Source organism: Ranitomeya imitator, chromosome 7, assembly GCF_032444005.1.
Source record: "Ranitomeya imitator isolate aRanImi1 chromosome 7, aRanImi1.pri, whole genome shotgun sequence".
Taxonomy (NCBI): domain Eukaryota; kingdom Metazoa; phylum Chordata; class Amphibia; order Anura; family Dendrobatidae; genus Ranitomeya; species Ranitomeya imitator.
Genome location: NC_091288.1, coordinates 185361390 through 185386267, shown reverse-complemented (window position 1 = coordinate 185386267; position 24878 = coordinate 185361390). Strand labels below are relative to the sequence as shown.

At 43.5% G+C, this 24878-nt stretch overlaps 1 pseudogene; it reads left to right on the top strand.

Moving 5' to 3' along the window:
• Nucleotides 1-24878, top strand: part of LOC138646132 (zinc finger protein 585A-like) — a 59002-nt pseudogene that overhangs the window by 22768 nt on the left and 11356 nt on the right.

Genomic DNA, 24878 nt, shown 5'->3' with positions numbered 1-24878 from the left:
ATGATGGCCCCATAAGATGCTCCATATTAAAGTATGCCCCATATAATCCTGCATAAAGGTTAATAATGGCCCCATAAGGTGCTCCATAGACATATTTGCCCAATATAATGCTGCACTAATGCTGATTATGGCCCCATAAGATGCTCCATAAAGATATTTGCCCCATATAGTGCTGCACAAACGTTATGGCCCCATATAGTGCTGCACAAACGTTATGGCTCCATATAGTGCTGCACAAACGTTATGGCCCCATGTAGTGCTGCACAAACGTTATGGCCCCTTATAGTGCTGTACAAACGTTATGGCCCCATATAGTGCTGCACAAACGTTATGGTCCCATAGATGCTCCATACAGACACTTGCCCCATTTGCTGTGATAAAAAAAAATCACATACTCACCTCTCCGTTGCTCATGCCCCCAGCACTTTCAATATTCATGTGCTCCTCGTTCCGGCGCCGCTCCATCTTCAGCACTGGCGTTCAGGCTGAGGGCGCGCACCAACCACGTCACCGCGCCCTCTGACCTGAGCGCCACTGCTGAAGATGGAGCGGCGCCGAAACGAGGAGCAGGTGAGTATCGCGCAGCGCTCCCCGTCCCCGTTATACTTACCTGCTCCTGGCGCTGTGCAGTCCCTGCTTCCCCGGCGCTGCAGCTTCTTTCTGTAGTGAGCTGTCACCGTTACCGCTCATTACAGTAATGAATATGCGGCTCCACCTCTATGGGAGGTGGAGCCACATATTCATTACTGTAATGAGTGGTACCATGTGACCGCTCAGTACAGGAGGAAGCTGCTGGCCCCGGGAAGCCAGGGACCTGCAGGGACCACGCCAGGAGCAGGTAAGTATAATTAGACAGCCCCCGCTCCCCCTCACCTGCCGACCCCTGGGTATGACTCGAGTATAAGCCGAGAGGGGGACTTTCAGCCCAAAAAAGTGGGCTGAAAATCTCAGCTTATACTCGAGTATATACGGTATTTGTTGTGTTTTTGTTTTTTTTTGTTTTTTAAATAAATGGAGCAATATATGGGACCCATTATTCTGTATTGAGAAATATATGGGGCCATTATACTGTATGCAGCATTATATGGGGTCCATTATTCTGAATGGAGCAATATACAGTATCTGGTCCATTATTCTGTATGGCACATTATATGGGGCCATTATTCTGTATGGAGCATTATATGGGGCCCATAGGGATGGCAAATTCAGAATACCAAATTACCCAGAGGGTAAATAAGCCCTAATTAAGAGATGCATTAAAACGTGGATTTTATTATGCTTTGTTAAAAAATGGTGGTACATAAATAAAAAATTAAAAAAAACACCCAGCAGTGTGCCTGTTAAATCTCACTATTATAATCTCTTTAAAAAATGTATAGCCCCAACCCTATGAGGAAGCTTGTTAGGCAAAACTTGTTGGGGAAGCTATGTGTTAGTTTTAGATAGCAAAAGTGATGCCTGTGTATCCTAGGGATAGAGACTCTAACCCATAAACTGCAGTCATGGTGAATATAGTATTGCTCTGAATAGGGATTAGATTGATGAATGAATAAGATGGTTTAAATAATGCAAAAATAAAAACTGCTAATGCATTTAACCCTTTAATATGTCTTTTTTTACTGACCTGAGATATTTGAGACAAGCATCCCCATACAGGTGACAATCCAGCAGCTGTCTACTATTGCTGAGAACTTGCTGTATCAGCCACGATCAGTGTTGGAACCGTCCATATGTTTATCCCCTTAGTTGCTGCTGTCAGTAGTGACTAGATCATATAAATGGTTATCATATTGTTGGCGCTTCCAATTTAATCTGATCGACACCCTGAGATCATGATTGTGATGTTTGTCATGGCAATTCATGGCCAAATAGCGGCCTTAAGGTACCGTTACACTTAACGATTTACCAACGATCACGACCAGCGATACGACCTGGCCGTGATCGTTGGTAAGTCGTTGTGTGGTCGCTGGAGAGCTGTCACATAGACAGCTCTCCAGCGACCAACGATGCTGAAGTCCCCGGGTAACCAGGGTAAACATCGGGTTACTAAGCGCAGGGCCGCGCTTAGTAACCCGATGTTTACCCTGGTTACCATTGTAAAAGTAAAAAAAAAAAAAACTACATACTTACATTCCTGTCACGTCCCCCAGCGTCAGCTTCCCTGCACTGTGTAAGCGCTGGCCGGAAAGCAGAGCGGTGACGTCACCGCTGTGCTCTGCTTTACGGCCGGCCGGCGCTGACACTGGGGGACGCAGGGAAGCTGACGCTGGGGGACGTGCCATTTTGCATTAATTCCTTAAAGCACCTAAAGGGTTAATAAACTACCTGACAGCAGTTTTCAATATGTCGGGGGGTGATGTTTTCAAAATGGTATCACTTTTGGGGTTTTACCAACATATAGGACCCCCAAAGTCACTTCAAATCTGGATAGGTCCCTCAAAAAATATATTTTGTAAATTTCCTTGAAAAAATTAAAAATTACTGCTACATTTTTAAACCTAAAAGGTTTCAAAATAAAATAACATTTTACAAATGGTGCCGATGTAAAGCAGACATGAGGGAAATGTTATTTATTAATGTTTTTCTGTGGTATGACTATCTGGATTAAAGGAATAACCATTCAAAATTTGAAAATGGCTATTTTTTTACGTTTTTGTCAATTTTTTTTTTTTTTTTTTTTATAAATAAACACAACGTATCAACCTAAATGTATCATCATTATAAATTATAATGTGCCACTAAGATACTTTCTCAAAATCGGTGGGATTTGTTGAAGGATTTCACAGTTATTACCCCATAAAGTGACATTGGTCAGAATTAAAAAATTTGGCCCGGTCACTGAGTTTAATGAAGGAAATTACTTTTTTATAGGAGGCGGAGAGGACAGCATCTTTTGGCGACTCAGGTGCCCCATGAGCTTGTAGTAAAAGCCTCCATCTAGAACATTCCATGTGAGTTTTCCTTCTGTCTGTGACTTTTACATTATTACTTTCACAGCTTTGACATCCAGGCAAATATCTGAAGAATATCAAAGCTGAAGCCATAATGGAGAAAGGAGAAAGTGATGTGTGGGATGATGAGTGGTGCGAAGAGGACGTTCCTACAGGTAACTGCCCCAGTGAGGAGTCACCACTAAATAAAGCAGAGAAGAGTCACATTCTCCTCATTCACCGGTTTGGACAATTGAAGTTTTATGTTATGTGTTTTCTCAGCTTTTTTGGCCATAGATTTCCCTAATCAGCTAAAATACTGATTATATAGGGCTGACAATGTAATGGTGCAATATGTAATAAGACTGGTTGTGTAGCTATAATATAGATTTAAGAATAGACTGGGATGATAGATCATCAAAGACGGGTGACAAAGCTCGCTGGCAAAGTATCTAGTTTAGTGTTTTATATCATATCTGTAATGGGGTCTACCAAGCTGGTATCTCTTACCGTACCACCCCGTGTTTCTCTGTCGCCCATGACGGCACCACGGAGAGAGGGGATCCGCCCACCAAGGACAGGAAACTTACAGATAAAAAGGCGGTACCACTCTCCCGCATCAGTTGGTTTCCTGTCCTTGATGGGAGACCTACGGACTTACCAGGATCGACGTGGGATTCCGGGGCCAACCAGTCCGACTCAGGCAGCTGGGGTCCATCTGCCTCGGCTGGGGTGGTCACCCGAAGCGCCACCGCTGGGGGCTAGTGGGCCTCTAGGGTGTGCGGGGGAGGTGACAAGGAGTTCGCGGTCACCTCCCCAGGTAAGATGCAGCAGTGGCAACATCCTGGGCGTCCCTCTGTGGTTGCGGGAGGAGCGGCGCGGCCCTCCCAAGAAAGCGTCAGCCTGCACACTGCACTGCCACACAGCGTGCAGAGCCGCGCGTTAGGGGCAGGCTGCATAGGACCGGGAGTCCCAGTGAGCAGCGCCATATCTGCATTCCCGGGCGCCATCTTGGAAAGTACGGCGCATGCCCGGGACTTGCTGGTCTCGCGATAGCTGCGGGGCGCTTCTGCGCAGGCGCCGGCGGTAGCTTGGGCGCCGGGGATCGAGCCATCTGCGCAGGCGCCGCCGATGGGCTCGTCTGCGCAGGCGCCGGCGTTCGGCGCTCCTCACCGACGCTGTGGAGACTCCTGTGCAGGCGTCAATTCAGAATAAGGCGGCGGGAAATCCTTGTTTAAATGGGAGTGATTACAAGCTCCCAGTGGCTCCGCAGCGTTATCGCAGCAAGAGCCTCAGGCCGCAGCACCAGTCGCCCCAGCGCAGTGCATATTAACAAAGCTCCGCAGACCAGCCGCAGTCTGAGCGACCCGGCATTACCCTTGCCAAAATCACCACCACCTCCATCGCCGCAGCAGCAGCAAAAACGGCGACAGCAGAAAGGATACCAGGACACCACCGGTAAAGAACGCCAAAGTTCCCAACATAGTAAGGAGTCCAGCACGGCGTCGGGGAAAAAAAACAGATGCAGAGCATCCCCAACCGGTATTTATGGGTCCTTGAGGTGGTAAGTTGATCTTCGTGAAAGTCAGAGACAGTAAGATTATCTTTTGTCTCTTTTATAGGGGAGGAAAAGCTTAGGTAAATCTAAGCATAAAGTCTGTGCCATATGTAGAGAAGATCTTCCACCTGCCTGGGAGAAGAGACTATGTAATACATGCATACAGCAGACAGTATCTGAAAGTCTTCCCGGGTTTGCAGCCAATCTAAAAAACTTGATCAAAGAGCAAGTGGAAGACACTTTTAGATCCCTAAAAAGTGGAAAAAAATGGAGAAAGATCAGACACAGGTCCCCGTCTCCGGCATCAAAAACAGACAGTGATAGTTCGGGTTCAGTATCCTCTATCTCCTCCTCATCATCATCCTCTTCTTCCTCGGGGGGGGGGGGGGGGGGGGGCACAATTGTTTCCCCTTAGAAGACACCAGTGGCCTCATAAAAGCAGTGAGAAGCACTATGGGGCTGGTAGATTCTCACCCCAAAAAATCGGTTCAGGACATCATGTTCGGGGGGGCTAGAACAAAAAAAGAGAAGGGCTTTTCCACTTAATGATGCGATAGCGGCACTAATTAAAAAAGAATGGAAAAAACCCATGAAGAAGACACTGTTAACTCCAAAAAGGAAATACCCCTTTGAGGATGAGTCCTGTTCTTTTTGGGAGAAAGCTCCCAAGTTAGATGTCGCCATAGCTAAGGCATCAAAGAAATTTGCCCTCCCTTTTGAAGATATGGGGGTCCTAAGGGACCCTATGGACAAGAAGGCGGACGCCTTCCTCAAAGGCTCCTGGTAAGCAGCGGGAGGAGGTCTAAAACCGGCAGTGGCAGCCGCATGTACATCCCGCTCCCTAATGATTTGGCTAAACCAACTAGAGCGCCAATTAAAAGGGAAATCTTCCCGGGACTCAATACTAAACACCTTACCCGTAATATGGGGGGCAGCGGCATTTCTGGCTGACGCTTCGGCTGATTCCATCAGACTAGCCACTAGATCAGCAGTGTTTGCTAATGCGGCTAGGCGCGCCCTCTGGCTTAAAAGCTGGCCAGGTGATTTACAAACGAAAACAAAATTGTGTACCATCCCCCGCGAAGGAGAATTTTTGTTCGGTTCTACACTAGACGACATCCTGGAAAAAGCAGGGGACAGCAAAAAGTCTTTTCCCTCCCTGGGTCTCCACTCTTATCGGAAGCCCTTTCGGAGCAAGAAGTTTTTCCGTATCAAACCGGGAAGAGGCCAGGAGAAATGGGAAGATAAGAGAAACAAAAATAAGGGATTCATCTTTAACAAAAACCCCAATGATAACAAAAAATCTTCACAATGAAGGTTCGCCGCAGGTGGGGGGGGAGGTTGTCTCTCTTTCTCCCGGCCTGGGAAAGGATTACCTCCAGTCAATGGATATTGAACATAATAGAATCAGGACTTAAACTAACATTCAAAAGATACCCTCGTCCCTCTTACGATGACGTCTATAAGGTCTTCAGCAGAAGAACTGGCGCTAGAAAACGAAGTCATCGGGTTAGTTCAGAAGGGAGTACTCCTGGAGGTTCCCCCACAAGAAAGAGGGCAGGGGTACTATTCCCCTCTTCCTGAGAAAAAAACCAGACGGTTCCTTCAGGACCATCATAAACTTGAAAAACCTAAACGACTACCTAGAGGTTCAAGCATTCAAGATGGAAACAATAAAGTCATCTATCAAAATGCTGTTTCCTCAATGCTTCATGGTGGTCCTAGACCTGAAGGACGCGTATTATCACGTCCCAATACACAAGGATCACCAGAGATTTCTCAGGATGGCTGTTCACATCAGGGGAGTTTTAAGTCACTTCCAATTCTCAGCTCTACCATTTGGTCTAGCCATAGCCCCGAGGGTTTTCACAAAACTGATTGCGGAGGTAATGGCTCACCTCAGGGAAGAAAACTCCCTGATTGTACCATATCTGGACGACTTTTTGGTGATAGGCTCCTCTCCGCAACATTGCGAGAATCAGCTGGCAATAGTAATACATTCTTTAAAGGAGTTGGGTTGGCTAATAAACCTAAAAAAATCCAGGCTAATGCCTTTCCAGGTCCAGGAGTACCTAGGTCTCTCCCTAGACTCCATAAAAATGGAATGTCGGCTCCCGAGGGACAAAATACAAAAGCTAAAAAGTCTAGTAGTAAGAATTCAATCTCTCCCCTCCATAACTCTCCGCCAAGCCATGTCCCTCTTAGGCTCTATGACTTCATGCATCCCCGCAGTCCAGTGGGCCCAGCTACACTCAAGAGACCTCCAATGGCAGATCTTGTCAGAACAGGTCCATCTAGGGGGGCATTTAGAAGGGCGGTTAACACTATCTCCTCGCACTAATCACGCTCTAACATGGTGGACATCGCAGGAAAATCTTTCCCGGGGAGTCCCGTGGGTAATCCAAATTTCAAAGGTCCTAACTACGGACGCGAGTCCCACAGGGTGGGGAGCTCATCTGGGCGACCTAGTAGCCCAGGGTACTTGGTCTTCAACGCTAGCAAACAAATCTTCCAACATGAAGGAACTTCTTGCGGTCAAGTTTGCCCTTCAGGAGTTCTTGGGGGTCCTTCACTCTCACCACGTAAGTGTGATGTCAGACAACCGGGTGGTGGTATCTTACCTAAATCACCAGGGGGGCACTCATTCCAAAAATCTAATGGAAGTGACCAAGTCAATCCTACAAATAGCCGAGAGCATCCTTCTATCCCTGACAAGCTTGCATATAAAGGGAGTAGACAATCGCAAAGCAGACTTCCTCAGTCGTTCCAGCCTAAAACAGGGAGAATGGGAACTAAATCAGGCGATTTTTACCCAGATCACACAAAAATGGGGTGTACCCAAAATAGATCTCTTTGCAAATCACCTAAACAAAAAAGTAGACTCCTTTTGCTCCCTAGCTCCCCTGAGGAACCCAGTAGTAGTGGATGCATTCCTGATTTCGTGGGGGCATCAGCTGGTCTACGCCTTTCCTCCTCTCGTTCTGATTCCGGCAGTGCTGAGGAAGATTCGGGAGGACGGGGCGCTTGTCATCCTAATAGCCTTGTTCTGGCCGAAGAGACCTTGGTTCTCTTGGATGAGGAAAATATCAATATCCGACCCTTGGGTATTACCAGACCTCCAAGACCTACTGTCGCAGGGCCCAGTTCATCACCCGCAGGTCAAGAGCTTGCACTTGACAGCTTGGCTCTTGAAAGGAAGCTATTAGAAGGCAGAGGGTTCTCTCCGGGGTTGATTTCAACTCTATTGCAAAGTAGAAAACCGGTTACAACAAAACAGTACGGAAAGATATGGAAAAAGTTTCTTTCATAGTCAGGTGCGAAAATAGGGAAAGAAATTCCCCTTAATTCCATATTAGAGTTTCTGCAAAACGGGTTGGAGATGGGGTTAGCTACAAGTACCCTAAAAGTTCATGTGGCAGCATTGGGAGCACTATTTAATTTTGATTTAGCTTCAAATAGGTGGGTCTCCAGGTTTATCAGAGCAGCTGGGAGATCAAGACCTCTTCCAGTGAAAGCTGTTCCTCAATGGGATTTAAATTTGGTCCTCAAAGCCCTGTCTAAACCACCCTTTGAACCATTACACGAAACTTCAATAAAAAACCTGTCTCTCAAAACCGCCCTGTTGGTCGCCCTCACATCTGCCCGTAGGGTTAGCGACATACAGGCACTTTCAGCTAACCCCCGTTACACACAGTTCTTAGAAGATAGGGTCATTTTAAAGATAGACCCAGCATACCTCCCGAAAGTAGCTTCCAAGTTTCACAGGTCTCAAGAGATATCGCTCCCCTCCTTCTGTCCCAACCCTAAAAATAAGGAGGAACAAATATTACATACACTAGATGTCAGAAGATGCCTCTTACAATACTTAGATGTCACTAGAGAGAGTAGGGAGGATCCCTCTCTGTTTTGTATGTTTCCAGGGTCCCCGAAAGGGGAAAAAAGCTTCCAAGGTCACTATAGCAAGATGGATCACGGACGCCATCAGCCTGTCATACTCGGCAAGTGGAATGTCCGTTCCAGGGGAGGTCAAGGCTCACTCGACATGGGCAGTGGCAACTTCTCGGGCGGAGAAGGCCGGAGCTTCTATTGACCAGATATGTAGAGCTGCTACCTGGTCCTCACCATCTACATTCTATAGGCACTATAGATTGGACCTAATCTCCTCTTCAGACCTTACCTTCGGTAAAAGGGTTCTGGAAGCGGTGGTCCCTCCCTGAATGTACTATCTATGCAAATCTCTCCGTGGTGCCGTCATGGGCGACAGAGAAAAATATAGTTCTTACCGATAACGGTATTTCTCTGAGCCCATGACGGCACCCGTACATTCCCTCCCTTCACTTGTGGGTGTACACATCAGCATAGTGCCATAGTTTTGTTAAGTCATGCGGTATCTTGTTTATACTAAGTAATGTTAAAACTAACAAGCTTTTAGTAGTCTCCCATCATTCTCTATGTAAACAACTGATGCGGGAGAGTGGTACCGCCTTTTTATCTGTAGGTTTCCTGTCCTTGGTGGGCGGATCCCCTCTCTCCGTGGTGCCATCATGGGGGCTCAGAGAAATACCGTTATCGGTAAGAACTATATTTTTAAGGAAGTCCACTCTGCTTTTGCTGGATTCTGAATGAAGGATGCTGGCTGGAATTCCTTGGTTACGTGAGGGCATATAAAAGCTGACTGCTACTCCACGAATTTCCAGTCTAAAAGAACACACTTTATTTACAGCACACTGAATATATAACACAGATAATCAGAGCAGGCCAATAGAAAAAGCAGGCCAGACATACATTACAATAGCCGCAGGGGGCCAGAGCCTGCTGATATTTACTGTGGGAATTACAAAGGTGGGGGAGGACAGAAGGGGATATCTTGTCCTCTCTGCCCAGGGGTGCAGCCTGTGGACTGATGCATTTCACATGGAACCTATTATACATAATATATACTGCATAACATATTCTTGGTGCTGGGGTTCTGTAACAATATCCATCAGAGTTCTGGTTTCAGGATTAATGTATATCCTAAGTAACCTATTTGATATACTGCACTAGCTGGAGATTAAAAGAAACTGTTTTATGACAATTGTCTCATAGTCACAGCCATTAGTAGATTATAAGAGAAAGCAGAGAATTGCCTGGGCTTATCCAGCTTTATATTTGCTCCATGGCCATGGCTTCCTAATATACCACCTAGTAGTACTGACATCTGAGCATTTCCCTAGGTACAAGTAACACAATATGAGCAAGTTCTGCACTCTGTCACATGGAAGATGGGGTGCCAGTGGTCGATATGTAATATTCACTGAAGAATAGATATGACTAGCTGAAGAGCCTGGCGTTGCCCGAGCACAGTAACTAACTGTGGTTAGTTATAACAAATTACATTGATTATATTGCACATAAAAACATTTTGCATCATATACTCAATATATACAATGTATAACTCATTCAAGAGCCTTTTGGATAAACAACATTTTTGGTTTTTCCTTCCGGTGCAAAGATTAACAGATTTTTGGCAGTTCCAACTCTTGAACAGGCCACGTAAAGTTGACCATGAGAAAAGCATGGAGATTGCAAATCGATCCCTACTACTTTCAAGGACTGTCCCTGAGCCTTGTTAATGGACATTGCAAATGCCAGTCCAACTGGAAACTGGAGGTGTTTAAAGTCAATTCAGATGGAATGAGAGGAATTCTTGGAATGAAAAGGTCCTCTTCTTCGGCATATTCTGTTGCTGAGCTGTGTATCTAATCCTATCCTGTGTGATACCGTCTGCTGAGCTGTGTATCTAATCCTATCCTGTGTGATACCGTCTGCTGAGCTGTGTATCTAATTCTATCCTGTGTGCTACGGTCTGCTGAGCCGTGTATCTAATCCTATCCTGTGTGACTCTGCTGAGCCATGAACCTAATCTTATCCTGTGCGAGTCTGCTGAGCCGTGTATCTAATCCTCTCCTGTGTGATACTGATTGCTGAGCCGTATATCTAATCCTATCCTGTGTGATACTGATTGCTGAGCCGTGTATCTAATCCAGTGGTCCCCAACTCCAGGCCTCGAGGGCCGCAAACAGTGCAGGTTTTCAGGATTTCCTTAGTATTGCAATCCAACCCCTGTGCAATACTAAGGAAATCCTGAAAACCTGCACTGTTGGCGGCCCTCGAGGCCTGGAGTTGGGGACCACTGATTTAATCCTATCCTGTGTGATACTGATTGCTGAGCCGTTTATCTAATCATATCCTGTGTGATACTGGGCTCCGCCTGCGTCTGTGTCAGAAGGTGGTCTGTGTCAGCACGGTAATAAATTGTGTTTTATTTCCAGCTTTACAGAGGGACAATAAGGCTATGTGCACACGTTGCGGTTTTTACCGCGGAACCACGGCGATTTTGATGCTGCGGGTCCGCAGCAGTTTCCATTGCGTTTACAGTAAACATGTAAACCAATGGGAAACCGCTGTGCACATGCCGCGGGAAAAACCGCACAGAAACGCAGCGGTTTACAATCCGCAGCATGTCACTTCTTTGTGCAGAATCGCAGCGATTCTGCACACATAGAAATGCATTGATCCGCTTACTTCCTGCATGGGGCTGTGCCCACCATGCGGGAAGTAAGCCGATAATGTGCGGTTACTACCCGGGGTGGAGGATAGGAGACTCCTCCAGGCCCTGGGAACCATATTTGTGGTAAAAAAAAAAAAAGAATTAAAATAAAAAATAATGATATACTCACCTCCCAGCGCTGTACGCGGCCGTCCGGTCTCGGTTCCTATGCGAGCAGGACCTGCGGTGACGTCGCGGTCACATGACCGTGATGTCACGAAGGTCCTTCTCGCACAGCATCTTTGGAACCGGACCGCCGCCTGCAGCACCGAGGAGAGCGGGACGTCAGAGGGTGAGTATATAACCTTTTTTTTTTTTTTTTTTTTAACATTACTATTGATACTGCATATGCAGCATGAATAGTAAAACCAGTGCAGGATTAAAACACGCAGCGGAAACTGCAAGACAAACCGTGACAAATCTGCAGGGATAACCTCAGCGGTTTTGCCCTGCAGATTTCTCAAATCCGCTGCGGGAGAACCCGCAGAGGAGCGGCCTACGTGTGCACATAGCCTAACACCATAGAAATGATAAGAATAATAGGCCTCTGTTACCACAACTGTCTACAAGGAAAACTGTTGTTCATAGCAACCAATCACAGCTCAGCTTATAAACAGCTCTGGTGAAATGAAAGCTGCTTAGTGATTGGTTGCTATGTGGAGTGGGTGTGGCTGATAAACACAAACACACATGCTTAGTGATTGGTTGCCCACACACACACACTCATTAGATAGATGGATATAGATTTCCGCAGCACACACCACAGGATGTAATATGGAATCCAATTTTGCTTTATTATTCTAAAACAGTCAAGACCACAGACATAGACATGTAATTATAGATGTTAGTACTGACATTACTTGTACCTGAGTCTGCTGACCGCACTGTCTCTGAAATCCACCATAGCCATGACTGTTCGGCCAATCATTCATCTATTATCTATGGGGAGAGAGAACAAAGCTGCTCCCATATAATGAATCAGTGCTTGTTACAGGTCATTACCTGCCTGTGTAAATGAAGCCCTAAAGATAACCTGTGGGAATATTCGTAATCTGTAGGTAAATAATATTTAAAGCACGTTGGGCTGTTTTACTGAGAGAGCGGCTACCAGGAGAAATGGAAATATGTTCCTTGCAGCTACTCGCTTAACCCCTTACTGACATTGAGTGTAATGGTCCGCCGATGTCAGTATCCTTGACTATCTTTGATGTTGGTTCCAGCGGTGAGCCCCACATCTTTCCCGGGACATGTCGGCTGTTTTGAACAGCTGACGTGTGCGTGCAATATCTGCGGGTGGAATCGCGATTCATCTGCTTCTATTAACTAGTTAAATGCCGCTGTCAAACTCTTGACAGTGGCATTTAAATGGCGCTTCCTGCACTCGTGCCAGAAATACGCACATCGGTGACCCCCGTCACGTGATCAGGGGTTACCGGTTCGGCAGCATGACAACCAGAGGTCTCCTGGAGACCTCTTTGGTTGTCAGTGCCGGATTGCTGTGAGCGCCACTCAGTGGTCGGCGCTCATAACAAGTCAGTAATTCAGCTACATAGAGGCGAACTGTTAATCGCCTCTATGTAGCTGAGTCGATCGGGTTGTGGCCGCTTGTAGCCTCCCATGGAGACTATTGAAGCATGCCAAAAGTAAAAAGAAAAATGTTTCTAAAAATATAAAAAAAAAATTTTTAAAAAAAAGTTCAAATCGCCCCATTAAATATAAAACAAAAAGAATCAAACATACACATATTTGGTATCGCCGAATTCAGAATCGCCTGATCTATCCATAAAAAAAAGAATTAACCTGATCGCTAAACGACGTAGCGAGAAAAAAATCTAAATGTCAGAATTACATTTTTGGTCGCCACGACATTGCATTCAAATGGAATAACGGGCGATAAAAAGAATTTATTTGCACCAAAATGGTATCATTAAAAATGTCAGCTCGGCACGCAAAAAATAAGCCCTCACTCGACCCGAGATCACGAAAAAATGGAGACTCTACGGGTATAGGAAAATGGCGCTTTTTTTTTTAAACAAAGTTTGGATTTTTTTTTTCACCGCTTAAATACTAAAGAACCTAGACATGTTTGGTGTCTGTGAACTCGTAATGACCTGGAGAATCATAATGGCCGGTCAGTTTCCCATTTAGTGAACCTAGTAAAAAAGCCAAACAAAAAACAAGTGTGGGATTGAACTTCTTTTTGCAATTTCACCGCACTTGGAATTTTTTTCCCATTTTCTAGTACACGACGTGGTAAAACCAATGGCGTTGTTCAAAAGTAAAACTCGTCCTCCAAAAAACAAGCACTCACACGGCCATATTGACGGAAAAAAAAAAGTCATGGCTGTGGGAAGAAGAGGAGTGAAAAATGAAAACGCAAAACTGAAAAAAGCTCTGGGGGTTAAAGTCACTGAGGTGGTGCATGGAGCTCTAACAGAGAGGTGACTGCTACTGCCCACTACTTCTCCTGAAGAATAAAATCGAGTGGCTGCAAGGAGAATATAATCTCATCAATAAGCAGTGATTGATGGTATAGGAAGGTGATTGGGGCTTATTAGCTTTCATTTTGATGAAGGAATGATGATTTGTTTCTTCATCTCATGGCTTTTTTATTATTGAAGAATATCCTCAATTTATACAAAGGGGATGATGTGCTGTCAATAACAATCATTTTTATTCTAAGATATAAAATATGCGACCAATGACAAATGTTTTATTATTTGATGTTTGTATTGGCCAATGATTGAGAATGAACATTAGCACAATTGATTCTTTGTCAAATCATCACATCATGTAAATTACACCTTTAGGCTGTGTGCACACGTTGCTGATTATTCGCGTTTTTTTCACGATAAAAACGCTATAAAACCACAAAAAAACAGCATACAATAAGCATCCCATCATTTAGAATGAATTCCGCGTGTTTTGTGCACATCGCGGTAAAAAACGCAGCATGTTCATTAATTTTGCGTTTTTTTGTGGATTTCCCACTATAAAATGCATTGGGAAATGTCCGGAAAAAAACACATCAAAAACACACCAATAATGCATGCAGATTTCTTGCAGAAAATTTCAGGTTTTTCTCAGGAATTTTCTGCAAGAAATCCTGAACGTGTGCACATAGCCTAAGTTAGTTAATAATAGAACTTTGCTACACACTTTGCAATTTCTATAATTTTTTTTACTTAATGTTTTTTTATATTTAGATAAATATAAGTATTAAGGTTTTTTGACTCAAAAATCACATCAGTTATATTCTTGACAGATGGTTGTACCAGCAGCTCCAAAATCCAAAAAAGCATTGCACAAGACCCATATGAAGAACATGCCAACATCTCAAACATGGATCCTTTTAAAGAACACTGTCCTAATTCATCACAATCTGTTAAACAAAATAAAAGTCACAGAAGAAGTGTGGAAAATAAAAATGCTCCCACAAGGAAGAATCCATTTTCATGTTCAGAATGTGGAAAATGTTTCACAGTAAAATCACGTCTTGTTACACATGTGAAAATTCACACAGGAGAAAAGCCATTTTCATGTTCGGAATGTGGAAGATGGTTTGCCACAAAATCACATCTTGTTACACATGAGAGAATTCACACAGGAGAGAAGCCATTTTCATGTACAGAATGTGGAAAATGTTTTACTAAAAAAGATCATCTTGTCAGACATGAGAAAATTCACACAGGCGAGAAGCCATTTACATGTTCAGAATGTGGAAAATGCTTTACTAAAAAATATCAAGTTGTCTCACATGAGAGAATTCACACAGGAGCGAAGCCATATTCATGTTCAGAATGTAAAAAATGTTTTACAGAGAAATCAAGTCTTCTTAAACATATGAGAATTCACACAGGAGAGAAGCCATTTTCATGTTCAGAATGTGGAAAATGTTTTTCAAAAAAAGATCATCTTGTCACACATCAGAGAATTCACACAGGAGAGAAGCCATTTTCATGTTTGGAATGTGGAAAATGTTTTACAGACAAATCAACTTTTGTTAGACATGAGATAATTCACACAGGAGAGAAGCCATTTTCATGCTCAGAATGTGGAAAATGTTTTACACGGAAATCAACTCTTGTTATACATGAGAGAATGCACACAGGAGATAAACTATTTGCATGTTCAGCTTGTTGGAAATGTTTTACTCTGAAATCACATCTTTTAACACATGAGAGAATTCACACAGGAGAGAAGCCATTTTCATGCTAAGAATGTAGAAAATGTTTTACACAGAAATCAACTTTTGTTACACATGAGTTCACACAGGAGAGTAGCCATTTTCATGCTAAGAATGTGGAAAATGTTTTACACAGAAATCAACTTTTGTTACACATGAGTTCACACAGCAGAGTAGCCATTTTCATGTCCTGAATGTGGGATATTTTTTAATCTAAATGTCAACTTCTTAGACATCAGAGAACTCGCATTGGGAAGAATGCATTGTAATTCTTTAGTGACCAAACCTAATTTTTGAAATTTGACATGTCACTTTTTGTAGTAATAATGATGGAATGTCTCAGGGCCGTGGCTATGTAAGCACTGAGAAGTTGCATCCGAGAGGAGCTCCAGCCATCCATACATTATCCTGCATCATACCTGACATCTGTGGCTCTGGTAAGCCTGTAAACTTCATCCTGGGGTGGATTTAGCCTGTCTCCAGAGGAGCCTCAGTTGGGCAGGGAGCTTCAAATCAACCACACAGAATACAGCTCTGGAGGTGTCAGCGACCATCTTGGGTCCACGCTCTAAGGTACAGAGAGAGAGCAGTGAAAGTTTTCACAGCCTACTGTGGGATATGAACTTTTTCAGATACAGCCTGGGAGCTGTGGTGCAGAGCCCTGAATAAGGGACCCACAGCCAGCGTTTCTCTGCTGGACACAGGAGCTAAGGAGGGATCTTGATTCAGTGAGGAGATTCTCTCACCCTCCTCCCAGAGATTAGTTAACTGGCAGTGGAAAACTGTGATTGTGACTCTCAGCAGGCACAGAGGTAAGCTGTGAAAAGGTACCGTCACACTAAACGATATCGCTAGCGATCCGTAACGTTGCAGCGTCCTGGCTAGCGATATCGTTCAGTTTGACACACAGCAGCGATCAGAATCCTGCTGTGATGTCGTTGGTCGCTGCAGAAAGTCCAGCACTTTATTTCGTCGCTGGACTTCCTGCTCACATCGCTGAATCGGCAAGTGTGACGCCGATTCAGCGATGTCTTCGCTGGTAACCAGGGTAAACATCGGGTTACTAAGTGCAGGGCCGCGCTTAGTAACCCAATCTTTACCCTGGTTACCAGCGTAAAAGTAAAAAACAAACAAACACTACATACTTACCTTCCGCTGTCTGTCCCTCGGCGCTCTGCTTCTCTGCCCTGTGTAAGCACAGCGGCCGGAAAGCAGAGCGGTGACGTCACCGCTCTGCTTTCCGGCCGCTGTGCTTACACAGGGCAGAGAAGCAGAGCGCCGAGGGACAGACAGCGGAAGGTAAGTATGTAGTGTTTTTTTTTTTTTTTTTACTTTTACGCTGGTAACCAGGGTAAACATCGGGTTACCCTGGTTACCGGCATAGTTGGTCGCTGGAGAGCTGTCTGTGTGACAGCTCTCCAGCGACCAAACAGCGGCACTGCAGCGATTCGGATCGTTGTCGGTATCGCTGCAGCGTTGCTTAGTGTGATGGTACCTTAAGTCTACGTTCACACTAGCGTTGTGCGCCGCTGCGTCGGCGACGCAACGCACAACGCGCGCAAAAACGCTGCGTTTTGCGACGCATGCGTCGGTTTTTGCCGAAATTTGGACGCAAGAAAAATGCAACTTGTTGCGTTTTCTTGGTCCGACGCTAGCGGCAAAAAAGACGCATGCGTCGCACAACGCAACAAAAAAACCGCATGCGTCCCCCATGTTAAATATAGGGGCGCATGACGCATGCGTCGCCGCTGCGTCGCCCGACGCAAACTAGCATAACGCTAGTGTGAACGTTACCTAGGCTGTATTAAGAGCCCTGTGATAAGGAACTGATAGCAAGCCTTATAACTCTATATCAAACAATAGACACAGGCTGAGTGTCACAGGTCCCACAGTTCATAAAAAAAACCACAGGCATTGCAAATAAATGGACCAGGCTGTTAACAAGGAAAATAGAATACCCCAAACAGTGAGCAAAGTCCTATATCGCCTAAGGATATGTGCACACGTCAGGATTTCTTGCAGAAATTTCCTGAAGAAAACCGGAAATTTTCTGCAAGAAATCCGCATTTTTTTTTTTGCGTTTTTTTTCCCGTTTTTTTTTCGCGGTTTTTTTTGCATTTTGCAAGCGAAATTAGCTTGCAGAATGCTAAAGTTTTCCAAGCGATCTGTAGCATCGCTTGGAAAACTGACTGACAGGTTGGTCACACTTGTCAAACATACTGTTAGACAAGTGTGACCAACTTTTTACTATAGATGCTGCCTAAGCAGCATCTATAGTAAAAGATAGAATGTTTAAAAATAATTTAAAAAAATGGTTATACAAACAGCCGATCTCCTCAGCGGCGTCCGTTCCTATAGATGGTGTGTGTGTAGGACCTTCGATGACGTCGCGGTCACATGAGCGGTCACGCGACCAATCACAAGACGGCGACGTCATCGCAAGTCCTTCACACAGAGCATCTATAGGAACGGAAGCGGCAGCGTGCACCGATGAGAGGCGGGAAGACTCCGGGGCCATCAGAGGGTGGGTATATGACTTTTTTATTTTAATTCTTTTTTTTTTTACCAATTATATGGTGCCCAGTCCGTGGAGGAGAGTCTCCTCTCCTCCACCCTGGGTACCAACCGCACATAATCTGCTTACTTCCCGCATGGTGTGCACAGCCCCATGCGGAAAGTAAGCAGATCAATGCACTCCTAGGTGTGCGGAATCCCCGCAATTCCGCATATTTAATGAACATGTTGCTTTTTTTTCCACAATGCGATTTTTTTCGCGGAAAAAAATGCAACATTTGCACTAGTAATGCGGAATACACTGTAAATAGGAGGCATATGTAAGCGTTTTTTTCGCGTTTTTATAGCGAAAAATACTGAACGTGTGCACATAGCCTAAGGCCTCTTTCACACTTCAGTCTTTTTGTTTCAGTAAAAATCTGTTTTGTGAAAAAAAACGGATCCAGCTAATTTGCCTGCTGGATCTGTCTTTTTCTCATTACGACGGATGGCCTCACGTTTCATCTGTGCTGCGCTAGATCCGTCGGAATTTGTTTTATCCGTCGTCTGGAGAAAACAAACAAAATAACGTTTTTTATCTGCGTCGAAACGGACAGCGACGGATCCAGTGCCATCCGTCATTGGCTAAAATGGAAGCCTATGGGCGCAGGATCCGTCGCTGTCCGTCAAATAACGGAATTCAGCGACGGATTCCATTTTTTTACACTGAGCATGCTCCACATCTGTATGTAGTAGCCAATTGGCCAGACAGCCCCAAATCTAAACCTGCCATGTGGCTCCATTACTCAATGTGCCAGCAAGAAGTATACAAGCAAGAAGCCTGCCAGCAAGCAAGAGGCCTGCCAGCCAACAGATCTTTTGAAGAAATGGTTGAAAAGACTGATGCAACGGATCTGGTTTTTCGACAGATCCGCTATACGGATCTGTCGAAAAACCGGATCTGTTTTTCACTATTTTTGACGGCTCCGTCACGACGACGGATTTTGACTGACGCCAGAAGACTGAAGTGTGAAAGAGGCCTAAGCCATTAACTGAACTCACTTTATTAAAAGACTGCTCACACCGCCAACAAAATGAGTGCTGGGAAGAGTTCAAATCTGGCAGAAAAGCTTAAAAAAATTGGCCAGGACTGAACAAGCTGACTTCCCCGTTCCTCAAGGGAACAACATACCTCAACAGCTAAAAATACAGACGAGCAGATCTCAAATAAGCGCTAATGAGGGGAATGAAAATCAAGAGGATGTGATTGTGAAGCAAGTAACTGAACAGCTTCTACACGCTATCTCTAGCTGGAAAACATCCCTGTCAGGGAAGATTGAGGAGGTACATTCTGAAGTGGGGCTTCTCCGGCAAGATGTGCAGGCCCTGAGAGGCTGTATAACACAGGCCGAAAATAGGTTGTGAAGCTTGGAGGACAGGGTGGATGGCCACTAAACTAACAAAAGTGTCGGGATTAGTGATGCACAAATATACTTGTTGCTCACAGCCGCACCTCATTTTCATTTTCGCACCCTAGATGTTCTTAGATAGCAGAGCTCTAATGATGGGACAACCCAATATCACACAGAAAAACATTCAGCGAGGTTGGACAGGACTCCCCTATTTTTGTGCGATTTCTGAGAAGTTGCCAAAATTGACAATTCCACTTTACAAGAAAAGATGATTCACGAAAAAAAAAAAGTGTACAGCTCATGAAACATTGTGATTAGTGATGAGCGAGTATACTCGTTGCTCGGGTGGTCTCCGAATATTTGTTAGTGGTCGGATATTTAGTTTTCATCGCCGCAGCTGAATGATTTACATCTGTTAGCCAGCTTGATTACATGTGTGGATTTCCTAGCAACCAGGCATGTGGGGGACATGTACTCACCCTGGCTAGTTGCTGTAAATCATTCAGCTGCGGAGATGAAAACTAAATCTCCTAACACTAACAAATACTCTGGGACCGCACTTGCGTGTGCTCGGGAAAACTCGAGCAACGAGTATATTCGCTCATCACTAGTCGGGATCAATAAATGCCTGGCGTCAAAAAGCGAATGACTTAGAAAATCATCTGCGCCGCAATAATTTGCGCAACATCGGATTTCCAGAGTGCACAGAAGCGCAACAACCTGAGTGTTTACTGGAGGAGTAGCTCTAGAACACACTTGGGGACAAATTTTCAAGTTTGCGGTAGAAAGAGCATAGAATCCCGACCAGACCTCCCACCCGGTGACCTCCATGTCCATTTCTTGCATGTATTCTAAATTGTAAGGACCGAGATACCACTCTACGCTTGACGACACAAAAAATCCCCATCAAGCATGATAACACCACAATCTCAATATTTCCTGACTTCTCGGTGGACCTACGAAAACAACACGCCCAATTTCTGGATTTGAACCGCCCCCTCTGTGAAGAAGTTGAATAGCGAAACGGTGCTCATCGGGCGCAGGGTTTTGGTACAGTCCTCCTTCCACACTGCATATTACTTCAGCATCTAACGTCAGGTAAAGAGATGTTTTTAAGACCATATTCCTTTTACAGCTTTAAGCTTTCAACAGCCACTGCTTATATTAGCCATTCCATTCTTAGATTAGACATTTACAGCCCTCCAGTGGGCTGTCTGGAAATAGCCGCAAGGGTTTATTTAGATATATATAGCGATCTACTATCCCTTTCAGCAGGCTGCTACTGTTCATAGATCCATATATACCGTATATATAAATACACTAGATGGTGGCCCGATTCTAACGCATCGGTTATTCTATGTATATATATAATTTTTTTTTTTTTTTTTTTTGAATAGCCGCAAGGGTTTACTGAGGTACATAATGATTCATTATCCCACTTAGCAGGCTGCTACTAGTCAGACATCTTAATATATGTACTGTTCATTCCTGTTATGTGACTGTATTTATATTTTCTGAAAAGGGGTGCAAAAAAGGATAATATGACACTGTGGTCAACTCTATTTAACAGGCCCATATACTTTTTCAGGAAAACACTGTTTTAAATGTATATGTATGTTTTCCATCTGACTGTACCATTCCCTGATATCATTTGGAGATCCCTTTTTCCATCTTTTCCCTGTCTTTTTAAACTATTTTAACCTTTGGTTCAATAAAGAATTATTTTATTCATTTACCTCTTAGTCGCTTCATACCTTTTTTGGTAGATAATGTGATATATTGACAATTTGAACTGCTTTTGTTGCCAATGTAAATAGGATTATGGGATTAATGGCTCAAAGGAAGGTCAGGTTTATAGGTTCTCTAATCAGCCAAACTGTTTTCAGCTGTGCTAACATACTTGCACAAGGGTTTTCAACGGTATTCTAACCATCCATTAGCCTTCTTACACATTTAGGCTACGTTCACATTAGCGTTGTGCGGGGCTGCGTCGGGCGCAGCCGCGGCAACGCATGCGTCATGCGCCCCTATATTTAACATGGGCGCATGGACATGCGTTGTCTTGCGTTTTGTGACACATGCGTCTTTTTGGCGCAACAGAAAACTGCATGATGCAGTTTTTTCTGCGCCAAAAATCATGAAAAAATGAACGCATGCGTCACAAAAAGCTGCGTTTTGCATGCGTTGTGCATTGCATCGCCGACGCAGCACCGCACAATGCAAATGTGAACGTAGCCTTAGCAAACAAAGTACTATAAGAACACTGGAGTGATGGTTGTTGGTAATGGGCCTCTATAAACCTATGAAAATAGTGAATTACAAACCAGATGTTTGCAGCTACAAAAGTCATTTACCACATTAACAATGTATAGAGTGTATTTCTGAATCATTTAATGTTAGCTTCATTGGAAAAAACTGCTTTTCCTTCAAAAATAAGGAAATTTCTAAGTGACCCTAAACTTTTGAATGGTAGTGTACGCTCCACAATAACAATTATGGGCATTACCATAGCAGACCGAACTGATACTATTGGCCTATACGAGGACGATATGGTAATATTTATGGACAAGGTTGAATAAACTTTACCACAGGTCATATCCATTATAGACACATTTAGCAAATATTCTGGACTCTACATAAATTGGGATAAATCATCACTATGCCTCCAACATTCAGCAGGGGTCCATTTGAAGCGGCTATCTCCGCTCCCAACTGTATCTCAACTTAAATACCTGGATATTATTATACAGAAAGATAGAGCAGAAATGAGTTCTAACATCTCCCCCCTGCTTGACCACGCTAAATTTAAATTCACACAATGGAGCAAATTACCACTTTCACTTACTGGAAGGATAAATCCAGTTAAATGATTCTACTCTTTAATTTAGCTATATATTTCAGCATAGTGGGGTACCCAGTCCTAAGTTCTTTTCACCTCTTAGCTCATTAATCACTGGATTTATCTGGAGAAACTCTAGGCCGAAACTTAAACTGTCTACTCTACGAAGGCCCAAAAAGCAAGGTGGGACGGCACTACCAGACTTCTTTTCATACTACCTAGAGGGACAGCTTAGGGCAATTGACTCGTGGATGCCAGATACTTCTCTGCCTAACTCAGAGAATCACTTGGCACAAGCGGCAGGGTCGAACTGTTTACTGGGATTTCTGGAGACATAAACCAAACGTTCCTAGAATGTTACCTCTTAAGCTTGCCCGCACAATCTGGAGACAAGCTAAAAAAGTAGGTGATTTCACTGATGTTGTGGCAGAAATGCCACTCTGGCACAACACATACTTCCCTTCTCTACAAGAACATCCCTCCTCTGCTTTCTGGAACTCCAGAAATGTATTGAAAGTAAAATATTTATATAATCAAAACATTCTAATGTCTTTTGAACATATACAGACTCAGTATGCAGTCCCAAGAGCTCAATTCTTCAGGTACCTACAACTTGGGTCAGCGATCCAATCCCACATAGGTAAAGGCACGCAGATATCTTCTCTCCCACTGATTGGCATTCTTAAATCACAGGGACCACAAGGTCTTATTTCGACTCTATACACCTATCTATTGTCAGCAAACATGGACTCTACCCCTTTGGCGGTTAAGGCAAAATGGCAACCCTTGATTCCTAACATTCAGGAGGAGGACTGGGAGGAGATGCTGGAGTCCTCAATCAAGGTTTCCCCATCAGCTAACAACAAAATGACCCAATTATATATAATCCATCAAGCATATCTTACACCAGCTAAAGTAGAAAAAATGGTCCGTTCTCACACCTCAGAATGTCCGAGGTGTCATGAGTTGGAGGCCGACTTCATACACATGATGTGGAGGTGTCCAGTAATATATACATTCTGGTAGGAGGTTACCACCTTCTTGTCATCCCTAATAGCAATACCAATTCCCCTGGATCCCTTGGTGTGCCTGTTTGAGGTTGTGGAAGAAGATAATTGGGACCATTTATATTAAAATATTTCTCCAAGAGATTCTATTTTTGGCCAGGAAATTAATTGCTCTGAGATGGATGGGTAGTTCACACCCAACACTGAGATCAAGTTTCAAGGTCGACGTTATATGCGATCCAGTAAATGTATCCTGAGATACCAAGGTAGAATGTGTGGTTAGATGTATGTGAAATATATAACCACAGTGTAACATTGCTGGACGGCTTATGACCAGACATGGAAATGAGTGCTACTGATTCATACAATGTTGCTTTTAATTTTATAAACCAGTGTAATAACAAAGTGTTCTACTGTTTATGGACATGGAAATGTGTTTATTCTTACGTATATTTTTCACTTAACAAAGTAAGAAAAAATTATGGAAAGTCTCATATACCAGTTATTCTGGAAATATTTTTTCCTTATATGTTGTTCTTTATTTTGGTAATAAATGTAAGTAAAAATATGCAATATTCCAGCTTTGAATGTTTATACCTGTAAACCGTATAGTTATACTACATAAAAAAATTTACAGAAACATTTACTTTGTCTTCGATGTCAGTAATTTTTCAAACATTCTTTTATTTTGTTTGAAGTGTTAAAAGTTTAGTAGTTTAATAATTTTTCATTATTTTAAGGCAATGTGCAAAGCTCAATTTTTTTTAGGGACATATTCAGTTTTGAAGTGACTTTGAGGGACCAATATATTGGGGATTCCTCTTAAAGTGATGCTATTTTAACCCTTTCACCCACATGACTGTTTTCGCCTTCCTGACCAGAACAATTTTTTTTCAATTCTGACCAGTGTCACTTTATGAGGTAATAATGGAATGCTTCAATGGATCCCACTGATTCTGAGACATACTGACGTACAGTGGGGAACATAAGTATTTGATAGACTGCTGATCTTTCAAGTTTTCCCTCATACAAAGAATGGAGAGGTCTGTAATTATCGTAGGTAAACTTCAACTGTGAGAGACAGATTCTAAAAAGAAAAAACAGAAAATGACATTGAATGATTTTTAAATAATTAAATTGCATTTTATTGCATAAAATAAGCGTTTGATCACCTACCTGCCAGCCTGTCTCTCACAGATCTGTTCACTTTTCTTTAAGAATCCCTCTTACTCTGCACTCATTACCTTATTATTGATTAATTGTAAAGTGCAGCGGAATATGTTGGCGCCATATAAATAAAGAATTTTGTCTACTTTACATCAGCACAATTTTTGAAACTTTTTTTTGTTTTGTTAGGAAGTTAGAAGGGTTAAAAGTTGACCAGCGATTTCTAATTTTTACAATAAATTTTACAAAACCTTTTTTTATGGACCACATCACCTTTGAAGTGACTTTGAGGAGTCTGTACGACAGAAACTACTCCAAAGTGACACCATTCTAAAAACTGAACTCCTCAATGTGCTCAAAACCACATTCAAGTAGTTTATTAACCTTTCAGGACCTATGCTAGAATTAATGGAATGTGGAAGTAAAAAATGATCATTTTAAAATTTTTCACAAAAATGTTACTTTAGACCCAAATGTTATTTTCACAAGGGTAAAGGTACCTTCACACTGAGCAACTTTAGAACGACAACGATCCGTGACGTTGCAGCGTCCTGGATAGCGATCTTGTTGTGTTTGACACGCAGCAGCGATCAGGATCCCGCTGTGACATCGCTGGTCGGAGCTAGAAGTCCGGAACTTTATTTGGTCGTCAGGTCCGCGTGATTCGTCATGTTTGACAGCAAAAGCAACGATG